Source organism: Miscanthus floridulus, chromosome 5 (genome assembly GCF_019320115.1).
Source record: "Miscanthus floridulus cultivar M001 chromosome 5, ASM1932011v1, whole genome shotgun sequence".
NCBI classification, from domain to species: domain Eukaryota; kingdom Viridiplantae; phylum Streptophyta; class Magnoliopsida; order Poales; family Poaceae; genus Miscanthus; species Miscanthus floridulus.
The window spans coordinates 60,839,066-60,848,916 of NC_089584.1; the positions used below are offsets into that span (position 1 = coordinate 60,839,066).

The 9,851-nt window shown below is 47.4% G+C and overlaps 1 pseudogene; it reads left to right on the forward strand.

Annotated features, from left to right (window-relative positions):
• The first annotated feature begins 386 nt into the window (after positions 1 to 386).
• On the forward strand, positions 387 to 7,883 carry LOC136450000 (protoheme IX farnesyltransferase, mitochondrial-like; annotated as a pseudogene).
• The last annotated feature ends 1,968 nt before the right edge of the window (positions 7,884 to 9,851 follow it).

Sequence of the window (9,851 nt, forward strand, 5' to 3'; positions counted from 1 at the left end):
CATAAAAAATGCTTCAGCTTCTTCACTGAATTTACTCCACAAATAAATCCAAAAGCTGTTTTGACCGGAGCGGAGCTTACAAAACGGCCCCTCAGATTGTGTTTGTTTGGTTGGGCAGATACATACGACACTTGGAACTGGCTAACGATACCCCCAAAACTTCCCTTGCTCTTGTCATTGGTATTTCATCAAACACACGGCGGGCAGGAGCAAGAAGCCAAGAACGCCGCCCGGCACCAGTAGAACGGCATGCTGCGGCTGCCCGCCGGCGCTAGCAGCCGCAACTCCACATGGAGGAGCAGCGGGCTCCGACAGCAATCTGGGCGCCGTGAGGCGGAGAAGCGGAGGAGCCACGGCTGCTCGCGCCACGCCTGCTGCTCTCCGAGGCGGCGTCGGCAGCGGCAACGGGCGCGGGCCTCGTGACGATGCGCCGCAGCCTGAGCTCGGGTGTCCCGGGCGGCGCTTTGAGGCTGCCGAGCCGCCGCCGGTCGCCCGCGCGGCGGTGCACCACGTCGACGCGGACGTCCAGTAGGCCCGCCGCGTCGGCGGCGCACGGGAGGTCCCTGTCCTGGCGCGCGCGGTCCGCGCTAGCGAAGTAGTACTACGCCCTGTCGGGAGACACCGCGCACGGTGCTGGCACCAGTGACGGGCATTGTTGGCCCTGCGCTGGCGGCGCGGGTGCGTCCGCGTCCGCCTCGACGCCTGCAGCGGCGGTGGTGGCGGGGGCTTGGCTTCTGCACGGGCTTCGCTGCTTGCCCTTGCTCCTCCTCCTCCGGAGCTTCTGGAACCATTTGGGCGCCGGCATGGTGTGTCACCGTGGAATGAAGCTAGGCAGCAGGGGACAGGGACAGAGACGGCGCCGCCACCTCCCGGCTGGATCCCATCGAGGATGGCCTACACCGCCGCGCGGTTCCTCGAGGCATCGGTGCGGCGGAGTGCGGGGAGGAGGACATGGGGCCTCGATCTGGAGCCGCAGCGCGGAGAGGCGGAGCACGAGGAGGGGCCGCGAGCGGGATGGGTGGGAGAGCTCGGCCGAGATGGAGCCGTCGGGGGAGACGGCGAGGGAGCCGGCGGCGAGCGAGTGAGGGGCGCGTCGAGGTGAGAGGCCGGGAGGTGACGAGCTCGCTCACCGCGCGCTCCATCTCGCTCCACCGGGCCAGGCCCTCCTTCGTTTCCTAGGACACATCAAACACGGCACTTGCAGCCAGCAACGCAGCCGGACCGTCGGGCCTGCGTATCAAACACGCCCGTAGTCGCCGCAGCCGGCACCGCCATGTTGAGGGGCGGCCGCACCGCCGCCTCTGCCGCGAGGGCTCTCCGCTCGCGCCTCGCCCTTGACCTCAGCCACCACCCAGGCACTCACCCACGTCGCTCGCTCCTATAATCCTATTGCTTTGGCGCGTACCTCCTCTTCCGCCCCGTCCACCGCCACGGCGAACACCATCGTGGAAGAAGCGGCGGCTGTATCCGTTTCGCAGCAGGCCGGATCCATCTCCGATGCGCTGCGGCACTATGGGAAGTGCTACTGGGAGCTATTAAAAGCCCGCCTCAGGTGCTCGATTTTCTCCCCCTGAGCCCTTCTTACCTATGGATTTGGTGTAACGTTTCTCAGAGTAACATTCCAATATAAATTGAATAACACGCCATCACTTCATGCAACTACAGACATCGCTAAAATAGGTGCTGCTTCACTCGGTTAACTGTTGTTGTATATCTAGTCCTAGAGTTGTATGAAGCTGTAGATTTTGAAGGACAAAAGTTTGATGATGGAATCTTCTGCTTTCTTTCCTCGTTAACAACTGAATCACTATAGAGCATGACAGCATGTTTATGTTCTTTGGTACTTATGTTGAATTCGAGAAAATTAGAACTGGGATTTTTTATGCGCATTTTTCAAAGACATTGATCTTTGGCACATGTTTATCAAAATTGAGCTAAAACCTTTTTATATGCATTTAATGTATATACCATGTAGACCATATGCTCAGTTTTACACAGACATGTTGTTAAGTGAGAATTCTGCTGTGGCTGATGCTGTCTGTGCTAACTTAACCATTGTGATGTCTTTTTCTGCAAACATTTGATCTTTAATTGTATTCTAAGTTTGCTAGGAACTTTGAATAGTATGCTTCTTATATTTGTGGTGGGCATTTATTTCATGTTTAATTCTACACGAGCATGTATGCTAAATGTTATTTTTTCTCATACTAATTCTAGACATGCATATTGCACTAGCTTCTCTCAACTATGTTTGATTCCATAAATTAAAAAAAAAAACTGCTACATTACTAAACACTTAGAACATTAAATAGTATCACTCCTTTCTAGTTAGCGTGTAAATTTAATTGAGGCAGTAGTTCAAAATTCAATCAACCACACACTTTTCATTGTTCCTATTTTGGAACAGCTAATTCAGCACATGGAACCAGAATAATATCTGTAGTCTGTAATAATGGTCTTTTCTCTAAAAAGAAATATTCCCCTCATCCAAAAAAGGTGTCATTCTAGCTTTGTCCAAAGTCAAACCATCTTAAGTTTGAACAAGTTTATACAAAAAAAAAAAATTACCAATATTTACGATACCAAATATGCATCATTAGATCAATCATGAAATATATTTTCGTATTGATGTCATAAATGTTGATAATCTTCTCCATAAACTTGGTCAAACATAAGATAGTTTGACTTATGACAAAACTAGAATGACACTTTTTTGGGACACAATTCCTTTTTGCATGTCGTGTATAAAAGAAAAACTCAACCTGCAGGGCTAAGACAGTCCTCGGGCATTTTGCTAAGAAGATCTTCAAACGCACCGTGCCCCACCCACACATAGTGGCACCGTAGCCCATGTGAGAACGGCCATGACTGGAGATGGACCTTAGATCTGTGCTGTGGTGCGGAACAGATGAGGGTATTTTTTTTAACCTCAGCTTGAAATTCACTCCCACAGGGAGTCAAACCCAGAACATAAGGAGTGCTCCTTGAGCCACCTAACCAACTCAGCTAGAGGTCCTTTCGCTTGTCGTGTACATATAAAAAAAACTATGTAAAAACACCATTATAATGGTACAGAATTGACATCCATACAATGGTATGAAAGTTAATCATTTTGGTATAATTGAGATATTTGATAGTGGACAGGCAAGCAGGATGTTTGTCTCCCCCAGAAAAAAAGATTGTTAAGATAACAAAGGATTATTTGCTTCACATCTCTGATTCCATGCATTGAGTTCCTCATGTTTTGGCAATTTGGCTACATATCACATATGTGGTGTAGATCCTCATTTGTTTAATCTATACGAACTTCCAAGTCAACTGTAATCCCTGTAACTAAGCTTGCTAACCTGCTATGTTCAACTCTGCGCTATGTGTTCCATACTCATTGTTACAATCACCTTTCTATTTTGAATCCATAGGTTGTATTCAGACTGTAAATCAAAATTCTGGACAGATTTGTCCAGACCTTATGCAACTAACCTTCTCTTGCTAAGAAATATGGGGCCTGTTTGGTTGGGTGGCTAACCCCTAACCAGGCTCTAGGTAGCCACCTTGAAGCTGTTTGGTTGCCTGTTTCAACCTCTTAGTCAGGCTTCACCAAGCCACCGACCAGCTCGTAGCTTGGCTTCCTGGGAACGTGATGGGAGGCCGTTTTCGCGGAGCTAGGCTAGCGCTTACGCTTGGTTCACCTCCTAGTGGGGATTTGTTCACACTAGAGTCGTCGCCGGCATTGCATCTGCGGTCTTGAGCCACCCCTGGCGCGAAGCAAGACGACCGTGCCTCCACTTGCTCGTCTCGTCCACCGGACTAGCCTCGCCGTCACTCCCTCATCCGCTGCAACTCCGTCCATGGATGAATCTGCTGCAGCTCCATCATCTATCACGAGCAGCCAGGTGCCCCTCCACGCCGTCATCTACTGCAGCTGGCCATGGATGAATCTGATGGTGGCGTGTCCTCCGATCCATCAAGCCGGTGTGGGAGGAGACGGACCGGGGTGGCCAGGCGGAGCAGGGGAGGGGCGCTGTCCTCGTGCGTCAATGGCGTCCGCCATGGTGAGGTGGAGGTGACGGTCGGCGAGGAACAGAGAAGTGCACCCCACCCTCTGAGGTGCTCGCCAGGCGTGCATTAGGTGCTCGCCAGCAAGGTGCTCGCTAATGCCTCCTCCTGCGCACCGACCCCCACCACTTGTTCGATGAAATCACTTAAAGGGGGTACCAATTGGAAGAAGAGGTGATTCTATGCAAAGCAAACCAGGCAACCAAACACACCGTTTGTTAGTCAGGTTTAGACAGTACAGACAACCAAATAACTAGGGATTGGCCTGGTGGGAGCAAGAAGCTAGCCAGGCTAGAAATAGGCCATCAAACCAAACACACCCATGGTGATTCATTGTTTCTTCCAGCAGCACTTTAGGATTTGCCACTCGGTGCCTTACCGACATTTATGTCCTTGGGACATTGTCCGTGAGAACGGAATTTTCAATCCTAGTTTGGTACGAAGTGGGTGTCAAAATTTTCAAACCTTTTTCACTCAGTGCAAGAATTGTTGATTCGCCTAATGTCTCTAGATAGTGTATAGTAGTGTGGCACTTCACTTGGAATAGGTTCGGACAATATTGTGATTCAGGATTCAACCTTGCCTGTTCATTTTGTGGTCCCTTGGACCTGATGAGTGAAGATGAAATTTATCCTTTCCGTGCATCTTTTTATCTAATGATTGCTCCAAATTTTGTATTTAGTGCTCTTGTTGTGGCAACTTCGGGGGCTGGCTATGTGCTTGGTAGAATGGTAGTAGCAGCATCGTGGACATTGCCGGACTTTGTTGCACATGTGCTGGTACAATGATGGTTGCAGCATCTGCAAATATCCTCAACCAGGTATGCATTTCTTACTTTTTGACATGCCAAATCAATATCCATTGTATTAACATGCATGCAAATCTTTGGTTCTTCATGATTCTGCACCAAATATTAGTTTTCTTAATGTATCCTCCTTCCCACACATTACGCCATATCTGGATTTGAGCTATATGGATAATCCTGCTTGATATGATCGTTAGTGTCCAGAGACATTGAACTTGCTTTACTTACTTTCTCCTGCAAGACAACTCAGTATTCTCTCTGATCATTTCACACCTACTTTCAGGTTTTTGAGATAAAAAATGATGGTAAAATGAAAAGTACAATGCGACGGCCCCTGCCTTCTAGTCGCGTTAGTCCTGCACATGCTGCCATGTGGGCTACAAGTGTTGGAGTTGCAGGAACAGCTTGACAGCTTCTAATCTTGTTCTGTACGCATTTGTGTATACGCCGTTGAAGCAAATACACCCTGTTTATACATGGGTTGGGGCAATCGTTGGTGCCATTCCACTACTTCTGGAGTAAGTTACTGATCACTGTTGTTATTCTTAGGTGTTGAGTAGCTTTTTATGTGTTATAGAAACATATATATTTTCTGCATGAAAGGACATATAATTGACAGTAGTTGGTCTATGTAGAAGGAAAAGGTTCTCTCAGTACTGGTGAAATTGTGAATTTGATTCCAATTTGTAAATGGATGAAGCACCGCCCTACTAGCTGCTGAACTAGTTTCTCTGGGGTGCTGTTTCTCAAAAAAAATGTCTGGGGTGCTTGGATCATGGGACTATGGCCTGAGCTGCACAGAGTACAGTGAAACTAAGAGATGCGTTTGATATTCTCTCCTAATTAAGAATCAAGTTGTCTATTGTTAGGTAAAGGGCATATCATGACTGCATTAAGTAAGTTTGATGTCTGGAATGTGAATGACTCTTAAGATATCTGTAAAATTGCTGATCACTCTTTGCATCTATTCTTGAGCAATATCCACCCATACATGACGCCCTTCAATTTCCATTAGATCATGTCAAAGGTTTGTGGAAACCTTCGAGTGTGTTTAATATTGGTCAATTCTTGCTGTAGAGTATTTTGCTGTTATATTGCTGTGCTCCTAATTGATATGTTGAATACGTCAGTAGAACTATCTTCATGTTTTGCAAGATGTGATCCTTTACTGTGTCTTCCTCTGTACAGGTGGGCAGCAGCTTCAACTGAACTGTCACTAAATGCGATGATACTCCCTGCCGCATTTTATGGCAAATCCCTCATGTTATGGCTCTCGCATACTTATGTTGCAATGATTACCTTGCTGTGGGGGTAATTAACTTGTCCCAGTTCGCATCTAGCAGATCTGTCTGTAAAGAGTCTATGAAAACTGTGGCCATGTGACTGGTTGTTTGGTGCAGGTATCGTATGTTTTCTTTTGCTGACCCTACTGGTAAAACAACTGTGTGGGTTTCACTAAGAAATTGTCTGTACATGCTACCTTTGGGGCTATTTGCACATAGTATGTGCTAACCATATTGAATTTCTAATTTCTTTTTTTTTTATTTGTTTTTGTAGATTTGAGATCTTATGTTATTAACACTTGTAGGGGGCCTCACATCTGAGTTGTTCAGTCTTGAAGCTTCACTCCTAACATTATTATCATTTGTGCTGGAACCAAGTCCGAAGACTGCCAGGAGAATGTTCTATGGTAGCCTACTGTATCTGCCTGCATGGCTGAACTTCTGTTACATCGGCTGCCTAATGAAAAGGCGCACAATCTGGCTGAGAAAAGTGAGTTTGACGGAGTTCTGTATGGGGCTGATCTGCAGGACAAAGAACAGAAACGCCAAGACAGGAATTCAGGAAACCTTCTCGTGTGCAATCACGCCCTCCAGTTATGCTTCCGTGGCTCCATTCCCTTTCCTACCGGTGCCCATCTCTTATTATCAAAGCAGGAGACTTTGGCCGTCAACCAGGCTATCCACATCACCTGAAATACTTCAGCTGTTCGATTCTACGCTCGACGCTCTAGATTCGCTCGGCCGACCGCTACAGCGCAGAGCCCCCTCCACGGAAACATCGCCGTCTCTCCCCTCCTCGTCCCAGATCGCAAAAAAAGAAAGAAGCCTCCTGTTGTCTCCCTCTCTCGGTCTCTCCCGAGGCCACGGCCCTTCCTCACGCGAACCGCGCTTCTGCCCCGTCGTCCCTTCCTCTCTCCCTCCCTCTCCCTCTTGATCTCGGCGGCGGCCGGCCGATTGGCCCGCTAGGTCTTGCCCTCCCCATCCCCTTTCTCCGCTTCGCTTTTCCTCGTTGCCGCCTCTTCGTGCGCTCCGTCCGTCCTCGTCGTCGGGCCTCTTCCTTCTCCCATTCAGTTTGCGTGGTAGGCTGCGGTCGTCTTCGCCTTCCTTTCCGTCTACGATTTCTTTTACTGTTGCTGGTCCATCCTTCCTTGGCCGTCGTGGTTTCGTCCTTCTCCATCCATTGCTTGCTTTCTCGTTTCTATGGTTCCGTTTTGCCCTGCGCCTTCGTCCTCGCTTGAGTTTCTGCCGGTTCTTCACGGTGCTCCTGCCTCTCCGCGTCTATTTTGGCCTCCTAGGGTTCGTCGCTACAGTGCGCGCCGCCGCCGCGCCACCTCCGCCCGCCGTGTTTTCCCAGTGTTTTTGCTGGGCTTGCCCTTGTCTTGTTTGACGCTTTGTTTGCCTGATTCTTTGCATTCCCTTTTTTTGCTTACGCATTTTCCCCTTCGTGCTCCACATGCGATGCCATGTTCACTGTTCTGTTGATGTTTGCCTTGATTGACAGGTTCGGTGCCGTCGGTTCAACGGCGTGGAGCGGTTATGTAGGTAATTTCTTGTGGCGCCGGCGTCATCTCGGAACGTCCCTCGGCGTCAGGGCTCTGTTTCTTACTCCCTGTTGATGCCTTTGTTTGCAGGGTGTATGGCCACAGGTGTGCCGTCCGCTGCGGTCGTCTGCCTATCACCGACACGCCTCGTATCGGTTCCGCGTCTGCTGTACGGGTAATCGCAGTTCCCTACTCTTTACAGGAGACACACTTAGCTATGGGTTTTGGTCTGTTTGTGCGCGGCTGCACATGTTGTGTGCGTGCCCTGTGTGCTCACCTATGGTTGCCCTTTGCGCAAGGCCACAGGTGCTTCCCATTTGTTAAGGTGGTATCGTTAATTTGGTGGCCTTCAGCGTTGTTTTCGATCCATAAGTTTTGCTTCCGTTCATCTGTATGCTAATGCCGTTCGATGTAGTTGTGTATTTGTTAGCGCCTTAGTGTGTACATCCACACCGTCTGTTCTCATGTGTTTGTTCCCGTTTTGCTAGCCGTTCTCTTTCGTTACCCCTTGTCTATCAGAATATCGGCTTAGTGCTCTTCCTCCACGTGGTACCGGTACTGCTACTCATGTGAGGTTCATTTTGTTCATGCATTCTGATGCTCATAGAGTCAAAGAAATGTGTGCTGCTACTGCCATGAATGCACCTGTATCTTGATGTGTGCTTCAGACGTCTGTTCATATCATCTGCCTGTCGTGTGTTGATCAGCCTTACTCCGAACCAATGTTTGCGGAATGTTATCAGCTGGTTTCTCTTTACGTTGTGCCACTGCCTTCTGATTTGTGAATTGATTGTATGAGCTGGATGTGTACTATATGATTTGCATTTCATGGACCTGATTTTGAGCAACATGTGTAGTAGCTTTATTTAGGTTTCATTGCTTCAATGTAGTAGAGTTACAACTTCGAAATAGAAGATTGACACTATTAAACTGTGGAACTGAATTGTAATCTACCTATTTGAAGTCACGGGCATCACATTATTTGCCTGTGTAGCCGGGTACCACCATGGAGAAGGTGGGTCGGCCAAGTCAGTTGCACGCCACCATTTCTGGGTCTGGGTGGTCCTTCCTGCTGCTTCTTGCAGGGGCACACACGGGCATCTTCAGCCACCTATCACATGGGGAGACCAGGAGCAGCACACGGCTGGACTTGAGGAAGATCTAAGGAGTATGTCATTCCCTGAATCTAAACCAATTGGTGCTCCTTTCCTGACAATTTCTGCACCTTAGTATCCTTTCTGATCGACCTATGATCAAAAACACTATTACACTACCTTATTTTTCTCCTCCACTGAATTGCTACAGTTAATTCTTTAGCTTAACCTGGAGGCATGATGTAAAACAATCTTGATTCACATAGTTCAGCCGTTGATTTATTATATATAGCAACATACATATTCATAATAGTTGCCGAGCTATTGATTATGCATGTTAATGTGTAACATGCCAATGGGTCATCTCAAATTAAGATGGGGAAAAAGTAGGATAACTGCAGTAGGGGATTTCATGTGATAAATTTTTTTATAGGCAATCGAGAATGTTGCATCGCTGGTAGTTTTAGTCAGGTATGTTGTTTTCTTTTGAATTCACACTGATCAGCATGAATCTACACACTCCCTCCATTTATTATAGTAGACAATAAGAAATAATCTAATAGTTCTTTGTTGCCTTATAGTTTTGCTTTTTTCAAGGAATGCCTAAATGACTTTTAGGGGCATATCTTTTGTCATATTGTGTTACTATGCACTTTCTTTTGGCACAGAAACAATCTGCACTCATATAATTTGGTCAAGGTGTTTACTGATGTTCTATTTAAACAACTGATTAGTACATGAGGTCAAGTTTGCTGCAGGTCAATGTCATAAAGGACAAATGACAAGAAGTTGGAGATCAAGCACCACAACATTAACTTTTTGTTTTATTATACATGAGATGGCACAGAAATGAGATGACGTTCCTGTCAAAGTCTCAGGATCCCATATGAAGATTCTTTCAGTTTTTTTTATGGCTCGGTATGTTTCCAAAATCCTATTTTATATCCTGTTTCACCACCATATATGTACGCTCTTTTTTCGATATGTTACGGTTTCAATTTTCCTCTGCGGAACTTTTAGGTGTACATGTGTACACCTATATCCTTTACTGGGTCTGCCCTTGTATCCATGA